The 23,994-nt window shown below is 36.9% G+C and overlaps 1 protein-coding gene across 4 annotated transcripts in view; it reads right to left on the bottom strand.

The window, feature by feature from the left end:
• LOC140157401 (uncharacterized) overlaps window positions 1–23,994 on the bottom strand; it is a 289,061-nt gene that overhangs the window by 258,480 nt on the left and 6,587 nt on the right. For all 4 annotated transcript variants that reach the window (XM_072180584.1, XM_072180585.1, XM_072180583.1 and 1 more), the window contains exon 2: window positions 4,342–4,899. The gene's annotated coding sequence lies outside the window, so the exon portion shown is untranslated. The remainder of the gene's footprint in view (window positions 1–4,341; window positions 4,900–23,994) is intronic.

The following is a 23,994-nucleotide window of genomic DNA, read 5'->3' as shown; positions in this document are numbered from 1 at the left end:
TCTCTATCCCCATTATAACAACTTGGCGTGGCACGTTATTGTTCCACATAAAATAATGCCATCTCCCATGTTATTCCAGGCAATAAAGACATGGCTGGTCTCAAAACAACACTTTTATTCTCTAATTGAAGGGCTCTATTATCTCTCAAAATTAGGTTAAATGCCATTACCTCGTTAGCTCTTGATAACATCCACTTACTACTGGTTGATATAAACTAGATCTCACAATACATTTGCTTTGTTTTTTCTGTCTGCAGGCATATTGGTGCCTTAAGGACATATTTATCCACTTTTAGCAATTTTGCTTAACTAAATTAGGCCCCTTTCCCCCAACAAAGTTTTTTTAGAACTCTTGATGTTCTGGGGACTTCGTAAACATGCTTTGTAGTGAAAAAATTATGTTGCAATTGTCGCATGTCACAATCTATGCCCCATTTTACATAAGCGCGTTGAATTGTGGGAAATTGGGCGACAAGCCAGACCCGGAAGTAGATATCACCAAGCACTCGCACATAATTTTGCATTCAGTTGTCACAAATACAACACAGGAACATACACAATTGTCGGTTTTAAATGTTATTTAAGATGTTACATGCGAATGCACACTAAAACAGCAATTTCACAATTATAGTCGATCCATTTACTATCTATTGATGATACGGCATCCTTCGTGGAGCTGTTTTCAACATCTTTATTATCACACATCCAATAGCAGCTAGAATGGCGATGTCGACTCTGGAGGTCAAAATTGAACTGCCAAGATCAACCACTGGTGGCGCATCATATTGTTAAAACACAAGAATTAGTTGCAACTATTTTTACAGACCATAATAATAACCTCTTAAGGGGGTACTACACCCCTGGCAAATTTTTTGCCTATTTTTGCATTTTTCTCAAAAATTATAGTGCGTTAGTGACAAGTAAGATATGTATATTATAGGGGCAAGGACTACAACTACTGCACTGTAAATTCAGCAACTCAAGGCAAGTAGTTATTGATTTATTGATCAAATATTGGTTTTCCCTCATTTTTGACTGTAACTCCACAACTGTTGTCTGTGCTGAAATAACATTTACAGTGCAGTAGTTGTAGTCCTTGCCCCTATAATATACATATCTTACTTGTTACCAATACGCTATCATTTTTGAGAAAAATGCAAAAATAGGCACAAAATTTGCCAGGGGTGTAGTACCCCCTTAATAAAGCAGCCCTCTTGACAAACATATCACATCCACATAGAAATGATGAACATATTATCAAATTAAACAGATCTGCCCTACAGTGATTTAATGGGCATGACAGGTTTCCGATATTTTCTATACAGAATGTTGATACAAAATATGTGTAATGCGCCATAACAATATGAATATCCTGAATTCCAATCAATCATATTTAAAAGAATGCAGTAAAAGCCACTAATAATTGCAGTCGTTAATGGCTCATAAACATATAATAGTTATTACATAAACGGATATGGAATTCAACCTTGGGGACTAATGTATACAATGCATTAAACTGTGATATGGCAATAGAACAATAGCCTAGAAGTAATATCAAGTACGAACTGATGGTAGCAATTCAATTGAATAGTATACATAATTATACTAGTTAGAGGGAATATAGGGTTTGGATACGTGTCTATCACCTCAAACCCGGAGAGTCAGGGTGATAAGCCTGTAGTCAGTACAAAGGAAAATGTTTTATTACACCACATTCTGCTTTACAAAAATGCTATCTACCAAAGATAGCAACAATTCTATCTACCAAAGAAAGCAAAAATGTTATCTAACAAAGATAGCAAAAATAGCAACAATTCTATCTACCAAAGAGAGCAAAAATGCTATCTACCAAAGATAGCAACAATTCTATCTACCAAAGATAGCAAAAATGTTATCTAACAAAGATAGCATATTTAACAAAGAAACCAAAAATGCTATCTACCAAAGATAGCAAAAGTGCTATCTACCACAGATCTGCAGAAAACAAAAATGCCATTTACCAAGGAAAGCAAAAATGCTATCTATTAAAGAATGCAAAAATGCTATCTACCAAAGACAGCAAAAATGCTATCTACTAAAGAATGCAAAAATTCCATCAACCAAAGATGGCAAAAATGCTCAAAGAAAGCAATAATGCTACCTACCAAAGATAGCAAAACTGCTAACTACCAAAGAAAGCAAAAATGCTATCTACCAAAGATAGCAAAAATTATATCTACCAAAGGTAGCGGAAATGGTATTAACCAAAATGCTATCTACCAAAGATAGCAAAAATGCTATCTACCAAAGATAGCAAAATGCTATCTACCAAAGATAGCAAAAATGCTATCTTCCAAAGACAGCAAAAATGCAGTATACCAAAGACAACAAAAATGCTATCTACCAAAGATAGCAAAATTGCTATCTACCACAGAAAGCAAAAATGCTGTTTACCAAAGAAAGCGAAAATGCTATCTACCAAAGAAAGCAAAATGCTATCTACCAAAGATAGCAAAATGCTATCTACCAAAGATAGCAAAAATGCTATCTACCAAAGATAGCAAAAATGCTATCAACCAAAGATAGCAAAATGCTATCTACCAAAGATTCTATCTACCAAAGGAAGCAAAAATGGTATTAAACAAAAATGCTATCTACCAAAGATAGCAAAAATGCTATATAGCAAAAATGCTATCTACCAAAGATAGCAAAATGCTATCTACCAAAGATAGCAAAAATGCTATCTACCAAAGATAGCAAAAATGCTATCTACCAAAGATAGCAAAATGCTATCTACCAAAGATAGCAAAATGCTATCTACAAAGATAGCAAAATGCTATCTACCCAAGATAGCAAAAATGCTATCTACCAAAGACAGCAAAATGCAATATACCAAAGACAGCAAAATGCTATCTACCAAAGGTAGCAAAAATGCTATCTACCACAGAAAGCAAAAATGCTATTTACCAAAGACAGCGAAAATGCTATCTACTAAAGAGTGCAAAAATTCCATCAACCAAAGATGGCAAAAATGCTCAAAGAAAGCAAAAATGCTACCTACCAAAGATAGCAAAACTGCTAACTACCAAAGAATGTGAAAATGCTATCTACCAAAGATAGCAAAAATTCTATCTACCAAAGGAAGTAAAATGGTATTAACCAAAATGCTATCTACCAAAGATAGCAAAAATGCTATCTACCAAAGATAACAAAAATGCTATCTACCAAAGATAGCAAAAATGCTATCTACCAAAGATAGCAAAATGCTATCTAGCAAAGATAGCAAAATGCTATCTACCAAATATAGCAAAATGCTATCTACCCAAGATAGCAAAAATGCTATCTACCAAAGACAGCAAAAATGTAATATACCAAAGACAGCAAAAATGCTATCTACCAAAGGCAGCAAAAATGCAATATACCAAAGACAGCAAAAATGCTATCTACCAAAGGTAGCAAAAATGCTATCAACCACAGAAAGCAAAAATGCTATTTACCAAAGAAAGCGAAAATGCTATCTACCAAAGATAGCAAAAATGCTATCTACCAAACCAAAAATGCAATCTACCAAAGAAAGCAAAAATGCTATCTACCAAAGACAGCAAAATGCTATCTACTAAAGAATGCAAAAATTCCATTAACAAAAAATGGCAAAAATGCTCAAAGAAAGCAAAAAGGCTACCTATCAAAGATAGCAAAAATGCGACCTATATACCAAAGAAATCAAAAATGCTGTCTACTAAAGATAGAAAATATGATATCTACCAAAAAGCAAAAATGCTATCTAGCAAAGATAGCAAACAAATATCTACTAAAGATAGCAAAAATGCTATTTACAAAAGATAGCAAAAATGCTATCTACCAAAAATAGCAAAAATGATATACCAAAGACTACCACAGGTAACAATATGCAGTGGCATCGGAGCCGAGGCAGGGGAGGGGATTACCACCCCCTGCCGAAACGCTATCAAATGTGGAGGTTCACACACACACAAATCTTGTGTGCAATCTAATTTGCAGGCAAACACAGACACACCCACCCCAACTACACACACCAACTTGTAAAGACCTGTATACTTTTTGACCCAACCATGGACCCCCAGAGACTATATTAACTGCCTAACTGAGGACTCCCACTGGACAAACCAGTCTGTTTACATACCAGAGGACTACCCTAACAAACAAGGACTTAAACAGCACAAGGAGAATTGCACTGCTTTACACTTTGGCTGATTCTGACAACAGGGGACGTCCTCAGTTGGGGAAGTATGTCCTCAGTTAGGTGGTAAAATGTTCAATCAAGGCCTAAGTTTGCAGGTCTTTACAAACACACAGATGCCACCCACACACACACATACTTACTTGGATGTACCAGGAGCAGCACCGCTTGAATCCGATGTATGTTCCGTGGTTGTAGCGTGTATATAAATCCGCAGGAAAGAAAAAGTGGTAAAAACCAAATCCAATTAAGGCACCTCACTCGGTTACATTCCTCCTTTTGTGTAAAACAAGTCACTTCTGCTAGATAATTCTCATCTCGACAACATGGGACTCAATTCCCCAATCAAATCACTAAGCGATTGGTAAAATCCTTGCAGGCTATTATCGCAAAAGAAAGCGTGAGCCAATCGCTGGAGACTTTAAAGTAGGCTTGACTTGATGTTATCCACGGCCGTGATTAGACTTATCCATTTTGCAGTCGTTGTTTGATTGAATGTCCACGAGTTGAGCATATCCGAATCAAAAGCAGCTACACACGCTTATACAGACTTCAACATCACTGCATTAAGTATCCACTGGCTACTCTCATCATTGGTATTAGTCGCTGGCTGGGTGCATGCATGTGTATCGTTGCCACTTTGAGATAATCAATCCTTATAAGGCTTGAGATGTAACAGGTAGCTAGACTTCAGTGTTCACCTGTACAAAGAAAAAAAAACCAGTTTGAGCACAGTGATACCAACGCCTTACCTTAAGCACTTAATTGGGCTACTTGGCAATCACCTACTGCTACTCTGGAAAAACTATGTCACTAAAATTGGGCTACTTCTGCAAGTGTCAGACAGCGGCAGTAGTTTTATGTTTTTTAGCTGCAGTTTAGTTTTTAGACTTTGCTAGGTATAGGAGGAAAAGAAAAGATTAAAGGGATCCCTCCCCAAGTCTTAACCTCCATAGTTAGACCCAGTGGCGTAGCCAGGATTTTAGAACCGAGGGGGCACAACTTGTAAATGTACCGACGGAAATTTTTTTTGCCAAAATTTTTTTTGCATGGTTTGAAAAACTGAAGAGCACAAAAAAAAAAAAAAAAAAAAAAAAAAGAATAATAGGCGGTAACCAACATAAAAACACACAATTTTTATGTAAAATTCAATGTCATTCACAATTTTTCATCATTTTTTTGATAATTTTCCCCTTTTTTCTGTAACCCTGGGTGAATAATAGCCTAATGTTAACCCAATTTTTTCTTCACCAACACCTTCCTTCTACCGACAGCCTTACATGAACCGACGGCCATGACGAGTGGGGGGCACAAGCCCCCCTGGCCCCCCACTGGCTACGCCACTGGTTAGACCAGGTCTAAAGTTAGACTTGTTTTGTGCATAAGGACCTATGAGTCTCTGAATCTCCAAATTGCAATAGCAATGGGTTTTGTGACCATTTGTTGATCGTTTAGTACCTGCCAGTAACCACCTGAAGTTCTATAAGTCAAGTGCTTTTTTGCCCATTTGGGTGATTTATGTTGTAAATTCAGGTAAAACCACCCAAATATCCAATATTAAGTGCTTTTTTGGAGTTCTTGAAAATTAGGCTACTTGAGAGTCATTCACCGCGGTCTGGCAAGCCAAATCGCAACACCTTGGCACTGAGAAATTTTAGCAACACTAGTACTTGAGCATAATGATCCATGGGAGTTTTTTTAATTGGATATAAACATGGCTTGTGGCATAGCATGATGTGGTGTCATCGAATAGTCACAGCCACTCAAGACCCTTTCTCAACTTGGGTTAACTTAAATGAAAATTACGCAATGAAAAATAAACACCCTCATAAAGGCAGCTGTGCACTCTCAGAAATGCATGCAGTAAAAGTGCTATAACTTCTTAATTATTCACATACAATATGCAAATAAGTAAACATTTCAAGGAAAAGAATCAAGGAACCTGAATATAAACATAGATTTGGTGTAAAGACATCAATTGGAGAAGATAAAGAAAAACATTTTTTTCTGGCTATAGGAGTTACTAAAAATATGGCAAAATCATTTTCGTTGCAATGCAGAGCTAAAATAGTAAGATTTTTTTATCAAGGAAATGTGAAGCCACTTATTACATATAGGAGGTGTCTTGCAATTTCACATACACGTGTATGCAATGGGTACCAAAGAGAAATAAACTGGTTTACTTAGACAGTTTCAGTTTGCAAGAGCAAATTGATCATTCTTCTCTCCAGAGATCACGGTTGCCTAACCCGCAATTTGGTAGCCCAATTGGGCGACTTTTGAAGATTTTTCCCGTGACTTTTGACAATTTCCTGTCCCATAGAAACCAATGGTTAAGAAACAATTTGGGCGACTTTTCAACATTGGCTCCCGCGACTTCTGATAGTTTCCTGCCCCATAGAAGCCAATGGTAAAGAGAAAAATTGGGTGACTTTTCGATTATTTGACCCACGATTCGGGCTGAAATCTTTTGGCAACTCTGCCAGAGACCACAACTAAAGCCCAAATTACGTATCTCTATGTTATACCAGCTTGTACTCATTTCTATTATATTCTGTTCTACTCTATTGGTTATGGTAAATAAGAAATTGAAGTCTTAAAGGTCCTGGACTCGATCGACAGCCTCATCCCCCGGATGTACCTCATTGTTGAAGAGATTTTGGTATCATTTAATAGACCCTTTATTTTTTTATTGCCATAGTATCTAGGTAGGAGTAGCTGACCGTGCAAACAATGTTTTTGATAAATGGCACTAGATCTAGACCCTGTTCACATTAAAAAATTTCTTGCTTCGAGAGGTAAGTCGGATTGGCCATTTTGTGACACCCATGTCAGCTGACATATCTGACATACCCATCTGACACACCCCAATCAGGTTTATAACTGTAGCGCCATCTATAATAGTTGCCCTATTAGCTCAATCTAATAGGTCTAAACAGGATTTACCCCGTTTAGGGATTAGGCATGGGCGATATTCTATATCTTACTGTCAGACCTACAGTGGCGCTACAGTTAAAAACCCGATTGGGGGGTGTCAGCTCCCTGTGTCAGATAGGGTATGTCAGACATGTCAGCTGACATAGGTGTCACAAAATGGCCAAACCGGAGATAAGTAAAGTAAATCTTGATTAACTATAGTACATTGTAATTAGGCTTGAATACACATTGCGTTTGAATGAAGATTGAACAAAAACATGTACATATTTTGCGAGGATTAATGAAGATCAGAGGAAGCTAATTAACATCCAACATGGCTTGAACGAAAATAAAATATTAATTAGTGATGTCTTCCGTCCACGTCTTATCAAGAGTATTGTTGGCCTTGCTAATGAATTAAAGTTTGTTCGGCTTATATAAGGCGGAAAAATAAGGCTCATAACACTGTGTATTGATATAGAATGGCGTGCACGCTGTTGGGCGCGGTGCTTACACTAGGTGTGCGCTGCGTAAAGCGTGACTAGCGCATGCTTATGTGAATTTATGCGAGCATGAGTTTGGACTTTATTGACGCACACAGTAACAAAAGCCGAATAATTTCCGCCGTATATAAACCGAACAAACTTTAACACTACGTTTGTAAAATTATTAAACTCTAAAAAACAATTTGTAAATGGGTAAAACTAATGCTGAAAGTTAGTGAAATGGATGCAAGGTGACATACATCAATAGACACAGCTGTGATGCATGAACTTTGACCTACATGGGTAGGCTAGCGATTAATTGTCACTTCACTTGTTACATGATCACTTTACTTTGAACATCGAACCAAGCGAGTGTATACAATAAAAAAAAATAGCTTTAGCATTGCGTCGTCTAAAGTACCTTTTTTGCTTCATTTAACGAAGCAATTTTATAATATTTTATTTTAATATTTGTTGAACAAAGACCTGTGTATACATTTGGGAAATAGCATTTTTAATCTTTGTTCAATCTTTGTTGAAACAAGAAGATTCCATGTGTACAGGGAAAGGTTGCTATATACTCTTTTATTAACTTTCTCCATGCTGATGTCGACTGCAGGCGACAAGTTTTTTTAAAAATCAAAAATATCCGAATTGTCAATTTTCATGACCATATTTGGAATCAGCATGAAAAATGTATTAAAATGAGTACAAACAAGCCTTAGTATTGGTTCAGGGGTTCTTAAGATAGCTCTTGATATTTCGACAAAATATCTCAAAACTTGGGACTTTTTATGTTGAAGCTTATAATGGCTATACGCATGCAGTGTAAAAATAATGTTATATTTGATCTGATTGTAAACAGTTTTGCACAGATAATCTCCTTCGCAGCAGCTATGCTCCTTTTTCATACATTGTGGTCTTATTAACCTCCCTCCCGGCAGCTATTCTCCTTTTTTCTTTACATCGCGGATGAGGCCTGGGCATATGGACATTAATAAGCGTGAGTAAACATTCTTATTGGCACTCTGAGTGCATCAATTGTTACTTTCTCTCGTGTAAATTACCTGCGTATCCTTTGTGACATGCTGACAAATGATGTCTGCATCCTTTATGCACGCAAACCGATTACAGTGACTGGTTGCCATGACAACCATCACAATCAAGCAATGAAGATGATGAAAAAAATATAATCAATTCAATTTTTCTTCATGTATACGACCGTGCGTCAACCGTTGAGAATGTTAATCATTAAATTCCAACACTGTGTGTGTGTAATATTCAGATGTTGTGCTAAAATAAGAAAAAAAATCACCTATTGGGGGTACAATGTATGACAATTCAAAGTCAAGGTCCTCGTTTTTATTATTTTTCTGACGAAAACTAATCAAACGTAATCACAATTTCATGACAAAATTGTTGCAATGTCATTTCAATATGATGACATTTTGATTACAAAATCAATACAACTAATGTTACAGCAAAAGGAGAATGTCACATTTAGAAAATGATACTTCCCCCTCAAGGCACTTTAGATTATTGTACCACTGAAACTGAAAATCCGTATTTCTGCAAGAACATGTATTATAAAATTATTATAAAATGCATCAACTGAAAAATCATATTGTTTGGTCTTCCTGTTAAATTGATAAAATTATACTTCAATTTACATAAATTTTTATAAATAAAGAGATTTAAAACAAACATGGACACAGTTAATAATGCAATTGGCCTTTTTGTAGCTAATCAATCATGATGTCAGCACAACTTCGATTGACCTGGGAATACTAGTGAAGGAAAGCTAGCAAATTTGAATTGCCAAATTTGATTGAATTTGTAGATGTTCAGGACAGGTTTCTTTAAGGGAGATGCTGTATTGGAAATTACTATGGAGGGGAATGTTTCTTGCTTATTCATTATGATTAATAGTTCTGAATCCCATCGTCTATAGTCGTATTTGTAATGGCTGCAGTACTTTTTGTGAGGTCTTTATAACCCCTGCATACTACTCTAAAAGGGCATATTTTTGCAAGCAGTTATTTTCGCAATTTAGAGCACAGAGTAAGAGAGACATTTTCGCGAATGTTATTTTCATAATTGCCAAATCCCGTCCTATACTTGTTGTAACACATAATTTGTGGTGTTATTTTTGCGAAAATTAAACCCCTGCGAAAATTTCCCCAATCTATTTGCAACGGCTGCATAAATTTCTTTTTGTGAGGTCTTTAAAACCCCTGCATACTAATCTATTTGAATTTTGATTTGTCCATCCATCCTTCCAGTATGCAATTGGAACTCACTGTATGCTCTCTAGATGCTACAGCTGCAAGACAATTCTATTAAAACAAGTCTACGACCAACCGATTTAGGGGCCAAAATGAAGGTGCTCTCAAAACATCAGTTATTTCTTTTATGTTTCAGTGAGTGTTGCCATTTCATTTCCTCAAGTGGCTGTAAATTTCTTGAAAATGTATCTTTTTCATTAAATTAGGAAAGTTACTGAAAAATGTCATCTCTGATGCTTGTTTGTTATTGCTAGTCTGTTTCTTAACCCCATGAGAACTATCTGCTGATTTGCCAAAAAGAAGTTTTCATTATCAATTGGACCAATCAGCAACATTGTCAGAATAATTTCACCACACAAAAAATTGGGCTGAATTATTTGCAAAGCTCCATTCTGATTGGTGATTAAAGTGAAGATATCATGTAATTGACCAATCAGAGGCAATGTTAGATCGGCAGGTAGTGCTCAGGGATTAATTACATGTATGCTTTTGATCAAATATTGATTAATTTGTCCTATTTGTTTGTCTATCTTCATTTGTCTTTATATATTTGCATCTCTGTCTGTCTACTGTCTTCCTGTCTTTAATTCTATCTTTGTCTCCCTGTTGCTTGTTCACTCACTTACTAGCCCACTCGTTCAAATGGGTAATTTCAGTTGAAATCCACACTCCCCTGTGGAAGATTTTGGAAATATGGGGGAGTAAGTTTTTCATATGTAATTGGTTAGGATTAATAATTTTGAAACTCATACTCCCCCTGTATTATGGTTTTCCAAAACTGGAGCGAGTCTTTCAAATGGAAGTTACCTAAAATTCAAAACTCATACTCCCTCTGTGGAACTCTATAGCTAAATCTTCCACAGGGGTAGTGTGGAATTTATATGGATAATCCCAATATTCAAGGACCTTTCGGGCCTTTAGGTCTGAAACTCTATGCATCCTCTTTTTATGACATTTTTCAGTACATATCCACGAAAAAAGCCTATTCCCAAAATTTCAGTTGATTCCGATTTTGCGTTTGTGAGTTATGCATGATTATGTGTATTACACTGCTCCATAGAAAATGTTTTGTAATTTTGTTCTGGTGCACCAGAGCGAAATTCAAATTTCACGATATCTTTGCAAAGCGAATTAATCTGCAAGAAATATTTTGTACATAAACATTATGTAGCCAGAGGTTTCCAGTGATATAAAAATCTCAACTTTTTTTGAGAAAAGTGGGGGATGAGGCTGTGGATCACGAAATGCCCCTTTAAGAATTTATAAAAAGACCACCAACCAGAAGACCAAAATTAACATGGATCCAACTGATGGATGATCAGCTGAAAGAAATTGGTCTAGCAGACAACACTGAACTGTTAACCTCTGACAAAACTACTTGGAAAGCTGTCATTGGTGGCTGATCTAAGTTGACGTCAACATAGAGCGTTAAAAGGATTAATCGTATTTAATGATTATGCATTGGCCCTGCTGGACCAGGGATGTGAGGTCTACTCTCACATCCCTGGCTGGACCAATCAGACCCTTACAAGACCTCATCAATGTTCACAGGTTTTTGGCCGAGGGGGGAAGGAGAGAGGGGGGATGGAGGAAGGGGTGAGGGAGGGAGAAGGACACCCCTTATTTAATTACTGCACTGGACTCACTCCTCTCTTGATAGCTCCTTATTTCAACAATGTAATAATGAAAGAGAGAGAAAAAACTGGATGCATTTTCAAACAAATTGCCCGGGAGTGAGCATCCAACAGTTTGCAACTCCCTTGACATCCATCCGCATCACATCACACAAGTGTGTGGGAGTTTCTTAGACCAGACTTATTTTTGTGCATATAATTTTCCCTTGACACGTATTCTGACATTGCCCCATCGATTTCTATTGAGGCTCCAAGTCCAGCCACAACTGGAGTATCATCAAATGGACTTTATTTAATTAGATCTCCAATAATGTAATTGATCGTTTTCCTGCCTTTCTATTCTCACTACGTGTCAGTCTCAGTCAAGTGAATCACTCTCATCATCATGGTCAAAGTTCATCAACATTCATTTGATATTGTGCCAGGTGTCAACTCATAGGTACCTTATAAACCAAAGCAGTCTCACACTCATGGTCAAAGTTCATTTACATTTATTTGAGTTAGTGGTCCATCATAGGGATACTATCCAATCCACTCTCTGCCCCATGGTTAAAGTTCACAAACATTTTGTTTGATATAGAGTGATAAGTGTAAATATTGTGAACCAAAAATATTTTTTCTCAGGGTCAAAGTTCAGGAACATTTGTTCCATAGTATGCTAGGTGACAATCTCAGTAAGGGGTATCCCAAAAGGAGACAATAATATGTTGTCAACCCGAGTCAATTTTATGCCCCCCCCCCCCACCCATCGCAGGTAGATATTTTTATGACCCCCTATCTTGGGCTGAAAACTTTTATGACCCCCTTCCACATACACACCCGAAACAATTTTTCCGAAAAAGGTACAGATATATGTGTAGCTGTGTGCTAGATGGAAAGTAGGTGCGAGGAGCGTGTAAAACTTTTAATTGTAAGACACAGGTGATGGGGGGGCACGTGCCCCCCAATCGATTGCAAAATTTAGAAAATCCCACAGGAAAATTGCCAAAAAACAGCTTGTGCTCCTCCATCAGACCCAGTGCCCCCCAATTATGGTCGGTGCCCCCCCCCCCAATCGGATGACCCAGGCTACGCCACTGGCGTGCAACACACAAAAGTTTCGATTGTAAGTAAAGATTCTGCAAAAATTTTAATTGAATATGTAAAGGACACATAGTGTGCCTGGAAATTTTAATAGTAATAAACCCTTAATAATTTTGTAGCCCCCCCCCTCCGCCATTTTTGGTGTAAAGTAATGACTTATGACCCCTATTTCTGATGTAAAAATTTTATGACCCCTCCAATATATTCATGGCCCCCATTCCAAAGAAATGACAGCCTCTTAACTTGTATACATGTGATGTGTCTAATAATATTGATATGACGAAACAATCACGTCCAATAAAATGCCGGTCTGCCTTGGTAATGATGTCATTGTTTCATGATTAGTTTACAGGTTGTAGAAACTAATTATATATCTGTCATCTTCGCTTGTGTCATTGCACTGCATGTTAGGTCAATGTTCACCAACAGACCGCAATTGATGGGTTTGGTGTATTGCCAGTGGCGTAACTAGGGGCAGGGACTGGCAAGGTGCCCCAGGCGCTATCACTAGGGGGGCGCCAAATCGGCCTCACTTAAAAAAATATTGAACCTATCCCCACACATAGGCGTAGATCCCGGGGGGATGGGGGAAAAACCACCCCAATATTTTGCCGGGGGGTGGTCCATGCAATCATCCCCAACGCCTGTATGTGGGTTTCTGACCAATTTTTAAATTAAAATAAATTAAATTGTTAAAACTTCAAATTTGGCCATTTTAGCCGCAAATTTATTCCACTTTTGCACCATATTTTAACAGTTTAGCTTCAAAATGGCAAAATTTCTCAGCCCATCCCCCTAAATGTCAAAAAGAAATCTATGCCACTGCCCCTGTGTCTAAGATATTCTCGGGGGAGGTAGGGGTGCCAATTTTGTTTCTTGGCCCGGGTGGTACCAACCCTAGTTACGCCACTGTGTATTGCCTGAGGTAGAATATTAGCCACAGTTTGTGACCCTCTGGGTAGAATACTATAGATCACTTGACATCATTGTTTATCAACAAAGGCGAGGACTGGTCTATCGATATGCTTGAACGAACCACTACACTGTTCAATGGCTTTCTTGTACTATACGAAATGTGGTGGGCGATTTAAAATGCACATGCCCTGAGCAAACTACGATGCATACACTGCAGGGCAAGGAACAATGGAAATTGCCATAATTCGCACGCATACTGCCGGGCAATGACATCACATGTCAAGTGGTCTATAGCAGCAGAGCCTGAAAGTAGTGCAAGTACTAGTAGAAAATTCATGTCTGAGATTTTTGTTAGTGTACATGTATACATGTGTGTCATCTTTATTAATGTCAATGCGTCGCAAGTTTGGTCAATCATAGATGGTGAAGTAGACCTTCACTATCTATGGGTCAATTAAATAAGCTATAATGTTAACTTAGAGAGCAGGGAACTTGAGTGAGTCTATGTACATGTACTCTAACTTCCCTGCACTGAAAATATTCTTCAAACATTAGTCATTCTAGTATTACAAATTTGTCATGCAATGCATGCATTGAATGACTAATGACTATAATTAGTCATGCAAAAATTAAATTTGTCATGTTGGCTGGTTAATTTGTCACTATATACATGTACTGACTTGATATACTCCCACCCCTTTTTTAGGTGAAATTTTTTCCAAATTTTGGGGTGGGACTATACTCAATTTTTTTTAAATCAACCATGAATGATCCTAGCATCCTGGCCTAGCATTTAGCTCCAGGCCTGTAGCCAGGATTTTTTGTGGGGGGGGGAGTGCTGATTTTGAAAAAGTGGACTTTTTTCCAGGGGTGGGAATTTTATGAAAAGTGGACTTTCTTCCCCAAATTTTGATCTTTTTCTGGCCAAAAAAGCTTTAAAAAACCTATTTTTTGGCTCGATACGCTCGCAAATTCTTAAATATTGGCACTTTTTGTAACTTGGGTGCGCGTGCGTTGCTACAGGAATGTTTAGCTCTAGGTCCGAGGACACTCCAAAACCAAAAAATAAATAACTTTAACAGTAAAATACATGTAACGGTAATTTGTTGGGTCGGTCGTGTCTGGGCAAACAAACACTTATTTTTTCAATTGTTCAATTTGTTTAATTTTCAGTATCATATTGCGATCCAATTCTAACATTTTTTGCAGTTTGGTTGTTCTTTTTTAACAAAACTATTCACTGTGCATGTATATTACTATGTTTCTGTTTTTGAATATCACAAAGTACATAAACATTGTGGCTAAATACCGCATATCGCATAGCTCATATTCTTAAAAAAAAGTATAGCAATTAGGGGCGCCAGCTACGGCGGGGCCCCTTATATTTGGCATGACTTTGTAAAAAGCTTCTAATTTCGGTCTTGCTAGATTTACTTTGCTTAAAAGTATGCCCAGCTTAGAAATAAAAACACAACTTGCTTGGTTTTGATTTTGATTTTATGACTGTTTACTAATATGCATTGAATGCAAGTTAAGTAGTTCTATATATAGCGGGAATTAACGCTTGAAATACGAAATTAATAAAAATACCTTTATGTATTTTAAAAACGCTTTTGAAAAGATGGCGCTATTATGATCGCAGAGTAGGCCTATGATCCAGGTGAAGAGTGACATGATTTGATGCAACATTGATCCAAAAAGCTGCTTTGTCGAACAAGGAACCAAGAACTTCATCGATAAACATGGTTTCTTATTTAAAAGACAAAAACAAAACAGGGATGGTCTCTTATCCCTGGAAAATCTAGCGCGGTAGTTGCAATTGACCTTTTTACATTGAACATTTACCTTTACAAGAATCCTTAAAATCCTGTGCGTATAGGCTTGTCATCTTTGTTTGAATTACAAAATTATCCACAAAACAAGTTCGAATGCTCTTAAAATATCCGCTGCGACTTTCCGTTAAATCAATAACCAGGCATGCAATATTGTATTACAGCCGACAGTAATATCATAATATGGAAAACAATCCATAAGATGCAAACCTATATATATTCTAAATAAAATAATTCTGCTCCAACAACCCTCCAAAACATGATTTCCTAACAATAGTAACCGAAATGGTAAGATTTTTATCCCTTTTTATTTGAAACCAACCCTCTTCCATCCCATGCAGTACGATTTTACACCTCTCTCACTGCAATAAGTATGCTTTACTTTTCCTAATCTTTCTTTGCTTACTATGCTAATGTTACATTATTGTTTTAAAGGAAAAAAATGTATCCACACAGTTACATTTCAGCCCCGGGGGTGGCACTTCAATATGAAATGGATATAGGTGTGGGCTGGCCCGAGGGCTGGCCAGTAAGTGGCATCCGGTGAGAGCAAAATATCAAAAATAATGAGGTCATTGCAAGCCTGAGAGCATGATTTTTGGCATTCTGTGAGAGTAAAAATCAGTGTACAAAATATGGGGTCATTGGGTGAGAGAGGGACCATTTGGATCTAAATTAGGGGGGCATTGGGTGACAATATGACTTTTTTAATGGGATCTTTGGGTGAGAGCCAAAAGAAGCCTTGAAAATCAGTGATAGATGACTCGTTGCTGTTCAGATGGAAATATTAGGGTCTAGGTCTTTGGGTGACAGATCTGGGTCTTTGGGTGACAGAGCATGTGCTTGTAATGGGCAGGGTTTGCAGGTTTTTGCCGCAGGTGGAAAAAACCGTGGTTTAAACCGCGTTTTTTTCCACTTGGCAAAAACAGTTTTTGCCAGTTTTTGCCGGCAAAAATGGCAAAAACTAAAAAACTGATCAATGTTTCACTTTTTTCATCTCAAAACAAATTATTAAGTCACAAAAATAATTTCCTAGATTTAATACGGCAAGATTTGGTAATTATAAGTAACATTTAAAGAAATTATATGTATTGTTCACTAGTGCACTTAGTGCATATGTGTCATATCAAAATCCAAAACGTTTTCATTTAAGGATTTGATGAGACAAAAAATATGTCAAATGATTCATTAAATGTTATGTGTTACTGTTTATGAGCTTTCTGTGTTACTTTTTAATACTTGACTGACTATATGTGAGTTTTTGCCATTTTTGCCGGTTTAAACCAGGCAAAAACAGGTTTTTGCCAGTTTTTGCCACTTTTCTGGCAAAAACAGCCAGAATGGTAATGGGGTCTTTGGGTGACAGCGATGGTGAAAAGGGGGTCTTAATAGCCCTACATATGCGTCACGTCCAAAGTGGGAGTGCCCTGTCCCCCTACCCCCCCCCACGGATTTTAGCACATCATATCATAGCTCCCATTGGGTGCCCCATTCTTTTTTAAAGGAATTTTTATTTACCAAATGTGTCTGAGATAGATTAAAGCTTGATTTTAATACTGGCATGTGACCTACTGAGATGGAACACAGATCCTGGGAAGAATGGAATAAGCAGATTAACATTGTTGTAGGCATTATTGTTTGGTAGGGAATTCAAATAAGGCCCGGCCACTGACATTTCAAATTACAATCATGTTTTACACAGTGTTTAGTTACCAATGCAGGTTTTGCCAAATAGACTAAGTGTTTTCAAAATTATATATACTTTATATTTTGGTGCTTTCACCAAAAATGCCCCCTAAACAAGGATTTAGTGCAATTTTAATCCGAATTTGACCCCCTATAACAAGTGCGAACCGAAATATGACCCCTATATAACAGGTTTATAATATTCAATATTCTTGAAATTAAATTATAGAGGTAGAAACGCAAAAAAGTAATTTCTGTTTACTTTTGCAGAAATCCCCCTTTTTCACATTTTTTGTCAAAAGTGTGAAACCCAAATACATGATCCTAAATGCTCTTTCCCCCTCGATGCCCCTACACCATAAGGCACCTGAATCCTGACAAAAGTTTGTAAATCATTACTTTTATGCCCAACTGGGCAAGCACTTTATTAGCTATGTGTTTTTTGTTGTTGTTTTATTTCATCATAAAATATTTTCGCTTTTGCAGTGTTACTTGACTTAGAGCTGATTGCTAGGCAGGGTTCGGTTTTTGCCAGCAAAAACCTGTTTTTGCTGGCTAAGTGGCAAAAACCTGGCAACGGTTTAAACCGGCAAAAATGGCAAAAACTGGCAAAAAATCACACATAGTCCCTCAAATATTAAAAAGTGACACAGAAAGCTCATAAATAGTAACACACATCTGTCAACGAATCATTCAACATATTTTTTGTCTCATCAAGTCCTTAAAATGAAAAAGTTTTGAATTTGATACATGCCACATTTCGATTAAATGCACTTGAGCAATGAAAATGCATGCCTTTAATTTCTTAATATATTGCTTATAATTACAAAATCTGGCCTTGTTACACTTGGGAACTTATTTTTGTAACTTAATAATTTGTTTTGAGATGAAAAAATTGAACTATAAATCACTTTTTTAGTTTTTGCCGGCAAAAACTGTTTTTGCCAATTGGTTAAAACCGCGGATAAAACCGCGGTTTTTTCCACCTGCGGCAAAAACCTGCGAACCCTGTTGCTAGGCTCATTTAAAGTTCTACTTTAACTAAAAAAATAAAATTCTTAATTTTAAATATATGTACGGATGACCAAAAATTTTAGCGGATGACCAGATTTCATGACCGGGTCATCCGCTGCATGACCTGATTTTTTACTTAATTTGCACACAAGCGTAGTGTGGCAATTGATCATATCTTTGTATTGAACCTTTTTGACAACACTGTATTCAAACAAGTTATTTGGGGTATTTGAAACTGAATGCTCAAATAATATAACACTAAATTTAACTAAATTTAGGGAGGGAGGGCGAGTTAGCGCAGCGGTAGTTCCCTCGCTTTGCACCACTGCGGTCCCGGGTTCAAGCCGGCGCGCCCAAGGACTCATGTGCACTTGGTTTATCCCGATTCCATGCTCGCTCTCGCAGGTTTTCTCCGGGATCTCCGGTTTCCTCCTGCTTTCAAAAAATCGGTGATTAGTTGTTTGGTTATCAAAAACTTCCTTCACCCAATGGAATTTGGGGAGCTGCACAGATAAATGGTGGATGTTACAATCTAAGTGCGGATAGGTTTGCGCTATTCTGGCTGCACAATGCCTAGTTGATGCGATCTGATTGTGATGATTCACCATGGCAGCGAAATTACAGCGCTTTGAACACTCCGTGATCTGTGGTAAGGCGCTATATAAATACCGAAATTTATTTATTTATTTAAATTGTTGCCCTTTCATCTGATCTAACTAGCTGAGAATGCCCGATACCTAGGGACCACTCATCATGTGTCTTGCTATGCACTTGCATCCAAGACAAAAAAGGGGGTGTCTACTTTTACAGCATGCATGTTTTTCCATAGTGACAAATACTGCATTTTCCATTCTCTGTGTGATTTCAGTTCTTTGCTGTAATTTGTCACACAAATAAGCTTTGGTTAGGGCTTCGCTCTTTGTCCAAACATTTTCTCACTGCTGCAACATTAATTTTGGCCACACTTAAATGAGAATTTCGCGATCCTAGCATCCTCTTTTTATGACATTTTTTCAGTAGATATCCACGAAAAAAACTCATTCCAAAAATTTCAGTTGATTCTGATTTTGCTTTTACGAGTTATACATGATTATGTGTATAACACTACTCCGTTCTTCAATTTCGTTCTGGTATACCAGAACGAAATTCAAATTTCACGATATCTTTGCTAAACGAATTAATCTGCAAGAAACTTTTTGTACATAAACATTATATAGCCAGAGGTTTCCAGTGAAATAAAAATCTCAACTGTTTTTGAGAAAAGTGGGTGGGGATGATGCTGTGGATCACGAAATACCCTTTTAAGACAAATGTAGCTACATAACTTCATCTGTCACCATGGGAAAACACCTGCCTTAAGAGAAATCTGGCAGACAATTAGGGGATTCCTTTTTTAGGGGGCCACCTCTACTCTACCTGTGAAGTAGGGTATAGAAGATTGTTGTACATTCCTCGTATTAATCCTTTTATTCTCTGTTACTGAAACTAAATTCTAAATGTACCTCTCCTGCTCTGTTGATCGGCCATTCACCCTTCTCCATTACCATTCTACATAATGAGGGTTTAGGACTGGAAGGCCATATCTGCAATAGCTGCCCCAACAACATTTGGACAATTTCTGCATTCTATAGTATACACATCTAAAAATATGACACCTGGCAGCTATTGCAGATGGGGCTTTCTTGCCCTAAACCCTCGATAATGTTGGTGACACAATTCCATTCTCAAAAAGTGAATTATTTAAAAGGCTACCACTAGGATTTCAAACATGACAATCTCTAGGACACACAATTTGAGCTTTGCTTGTTTAATGGGAGTCATTGAGCTATGCCTTTAGGAATGAGATCATGGCTCGACTGCTCAGTGCCAGAAATGGGAAGGTACAATAGCTGCCATGTGTAGATGAGTACAATATACTGTGTGTACATTGCCAAATGTTCACAGGGCAGCTATTGCACTTACCCACTTCTGGTGCTGAGTAGTCAATGTTAATGCACTACCAGTGGCAGTATTATGTGTACACTCTCAACAAATGTGGGCTCTCAATGCTGATGGCTTGGCTATAAGACTCTTCAACAGATTTAATTAACTACTTTTAGGCCAATTACAATTGATCCTTAGTTTCCTGTTTCCCTCGCGCGTCCAAAATCAAGAATGGAAAAATATTTAATTATTTTATTTTTATTTAGGTATTTTCATCTTTTAATTGACTTTTTAATTACTTTTATTTGCTAATATCTGTTTTTGATCATCTCAACTTTGATTATGAATATAAAACAAGAACATTGTAGGGTCCCCTACTAATGTTAATGTAAAAAATCAATTATAAAGGTAAAATAATTAAATCCGTAGTCTTAGTCAAAATGACCAAATGGACTGTTGATAATAGTCACGACCACATTTTCAAAATAAAGAAAGTAATAGATAATTAATAATTAATAGATAATTAATAATTAATAATTAAAAGTCGCCTCGTCCTTTATTTTCAAACTTGAAACAGGAAACTAAGAATTAATTGTGAAGGGCCTTACTGTAATGAGATATCATATATGCAACAAGTTGGGTGATACTAAAGAAGGCTTGTGTCATGGACAGGCTAATGGCTACGGTGAAAACAAAAATGAAAGATAAAACCAGGAGAATCTTGGAATTGCCTGGCCATGCTTGGTGTGCACATATGTATAGCTAGCAGTAGATGCTCCTATATCCAGTTTACAGGAGAGCCTGGGAGCGTAAAATTTCCAAACAGCATGCAAAAAATGCTTGCTCCCCCTTCTCGGCCTGCCAAAAATGGCTTGCCCTCCCCCCTCAGCCTGCCAAACAATCATTACCCCCCAACCTTTGTAGATGCCAAATGTTTGGGATCCAAATTTATAAACCTTTTGCAAGCGCAGCAAGCAAGAAAATTTGCTAAGCGTTTTCATACTGTTTGCCTAAGCCTTTTTAGGGCATTTTATTTAAAAGGCGACTCCAAGAATATGTGCCAAAAATTGCACCCCCCTGTCGCCTTGCAAAAATGTGCATGCTTGCTTCCACCTTCAGCTTGCCAAAAAAATTCTCCCCCCCCTCAATTTTACCCTCCCCAGGGCTCATAAGGGACGCACCTTTAGATACTAAGGGGGGGTAGGAAGTTGGGGTCGGGGAAAAAAAAAATTTCACGCCAAAGACGGCAAAGTTTTTGTTTAGCGGCAAGTTTTTAAATAAATTTTATGCATTTATACACAGTTAGGTGGGGGAAGTTTTTTTTTTTTTTTTAGTGTTGGTGGGGAAAGTTTTGTTTTTTTGCTCATGTAGTGGGTGAAGTTTTTTTTTCAAAAACTTCCTACCCCCACCCTGATAATCTAATGGTGCGTCCCCAATTCTTGCTCAGCACCTAATCTAAACATGCACCATGTGGATATTCCTGTGATCATGTAGTATGTTTTCAAATTTTTAATTCCAAACATTTTGAACAAGAAATTATATTACGATGTCTGTATTACAGAAGAGCTTTTCATACTACTTCCCATTCCAGAAAAATACAGCACTAACTTTTTAAGATTAGAAAATATTATCAATTCCTGCCAAAGGAAGCATGGCTTAAATTAATCCTAATTATTCATTTAGTACTAACTGGCAATAAAAGTTCAATTTCACTATTTGGCCAAATTTATGAATTGATTAAGGGCCAAAAATATGCATTTTATGGTGCTTTTCACGTGCTGTGACAATCAAGTCTAAAGGTTTGTACAAAGTCTAATTTCAATATACATGTAATTATGCATTCTAATGTTTTAGAAAACATGTTTCATTCAAAACCAATCATTTACTAGTATTTAAGGAAACACACAAGAGTGAAAACTAGCGCTAAATGTTGCCATACATGTATATAGGCGTATACTGAAGATTTTAAATGCTTTTAAGCATTTAAAATCTTCAGTATTAAAATACTTGTTCCAAGTTTTTGATTTTTGTTACTTGTCAGAAAACATGCTGAAAATGCATGTTTTTGGCTCTATTTTCAAGAAATTAGTAAAATAGTGAACCTTTTCTTTTATCTCCAGTTAGTACAGAACTATATAAATGATTAGGATATGTTTCATTTGGCAGAACTTGATGTGTTTTTTAATCCCAAAAAAAATTAGTGCTGTATTTTTCTGGAATGGGAAGTAGACTCATGACAATAAGGCAAGATTACCATCCTAAGACAAACACATTTATCACATTTGATCTTGCCTGTCTTGGTTTCGCTTAGAGCGGCACAAATTGTTAGCAGTGTGTATGCATACGCTGTAATTAATAACCCTAATATTTAACAACTTATCTTTTTGCAAGATATCATCACTAGGAAGCCTACATTTATATTGTTACTATAATTTGTGCTCGTTGTGCAAGATATCAATCAGTCAATACTCACAAAGAGAATGTTCATTTCAAATGCAGTATTATGTCCTACAGGTGATGAAAATCAATCATTGAGATGAGGCCATGCATGGAAAATCAGCCATGTTTTGGCAAAAAAGTAGATTTATTTTGACTGAAACAAATGTGAGTGAAGCGATGGAAAAATTGTAAAAAAACTAATAAAGTTGTCTCAACAAACATGTATATTTGAGATATACGAGTTTATCTATTAAAGAGCGCAGGTTGTCAATCAGGGTGCCCGAGAACCCCCCACCACCCCCATCATATAGTAAATTTGGGTTCAGGGTACTCAAGATCAGTGGCGTGTCCAGGGGGAGTGCTTGCTGCACTTTGTTACAAATCATGTAAAATCAGCCGTTTTTTGAAGATACCCCCACCCCACCCAAAAAAATGTAAAGCTAGGAACAGATTATTGTAGGAGAATACGGCCTAGAAACATTTGTAAGTAGTGTGTCTCGTCTCACGTTGAGAGTAACGCTATGTTGGATTTTGCAGTAACAGATTCGAATCAGTGCGTTTACACAGTTGCGTCACCAATGTACGGACAAATCACCCTTCTACACAGGCTTTGAGTTTTAAAAAATTGAGGAGTGTGATAAATAGCACTCCTCAAACTTATGAGGAGTGCTATTTTGTGAATGAGGAGTGTGATTATGCTTAAATGTGATGTAAGCTTAAAGATTAAGGAGTGTGATAAATCACACTCCTTATAATCATGTTTAAAGAGTGCGGAGGATTGTAATCGCACTCACACTCCTCTAAACTCAAAGCATGTCTACATGTATGTGTGTGTATATGACACACAGACACAGGATTAGGTTAGCACATGCGATTTGAATCTGCCACTGCGAAATCCAACCTTCATGACAAGACACACTATAAATATAATTATAATACACATGAGACCGATTATATTAAAGCTACTAGTACTATACCCGGGTACTATAGCCTAGTACAAAACAAGATGACAGTGCTGTCAATATTAATATTATTGCATAAATTTGTATTATAATGTGCATAACACAACTTGCAACTCAGGTGCAACTAGTCCTGAATTATTAAGAAATTGGCTTGAAATATTTATTACTGCACAGCCCCGTGAATAATTAATTGCCCATCCATGAGATACATGTACCAGTTTATAGAGTGACCTAGTAGTCAAGAGGTGTGAAACCTCTCTAATGGTCATTCCGCTGTACATTTTTAAAGAGCTATGCATTTAATGTGTTGTGTGTAATTAAAAACATTTGGCCAGGTATTAAAGTATTTTCTAATTTTCTTTTTTTTTATATAATTGTACAGACTGTAACCATGGTTACAAAACCATTAAAATTTGGAAAAAAATATTTATGTCACATGTTTGTTCAACTTTGTTGTTCCAATTTTTTATTCCTTTAGAGGTAAATTTCCCGTAGAGGTAAATACGTCTAAGCTGTGAACATTCTAAACTGAGCTCAAAAAGAAAGTTATAATTTTTTACAACTTGTGAATCACAAGGTCATATCTTAAAATAGTGTCAATTAAAATGAACCAAAATTATAC

The sequence above is a fragment of the Amphiura filiformis genome, chromosome 7, assembly GCF_039555335.1.
Source record: "Amphiura filiformis chromosome 7, Afil_fr2py, whole genome shotgun sequence".
Classification (NCBI taxonomy): domain Eukaryota; kingdom Metazoa; phylum Echinodermata; class Ophiuroidea; order Amphilepidida; family Amphiuridae; genus Amphiura; species Amphiura filiformis.
Note: the sequence above shows the minus strand (reverse complement) of the source record. Positions and strands in the feature narration are given on the sequence as shown.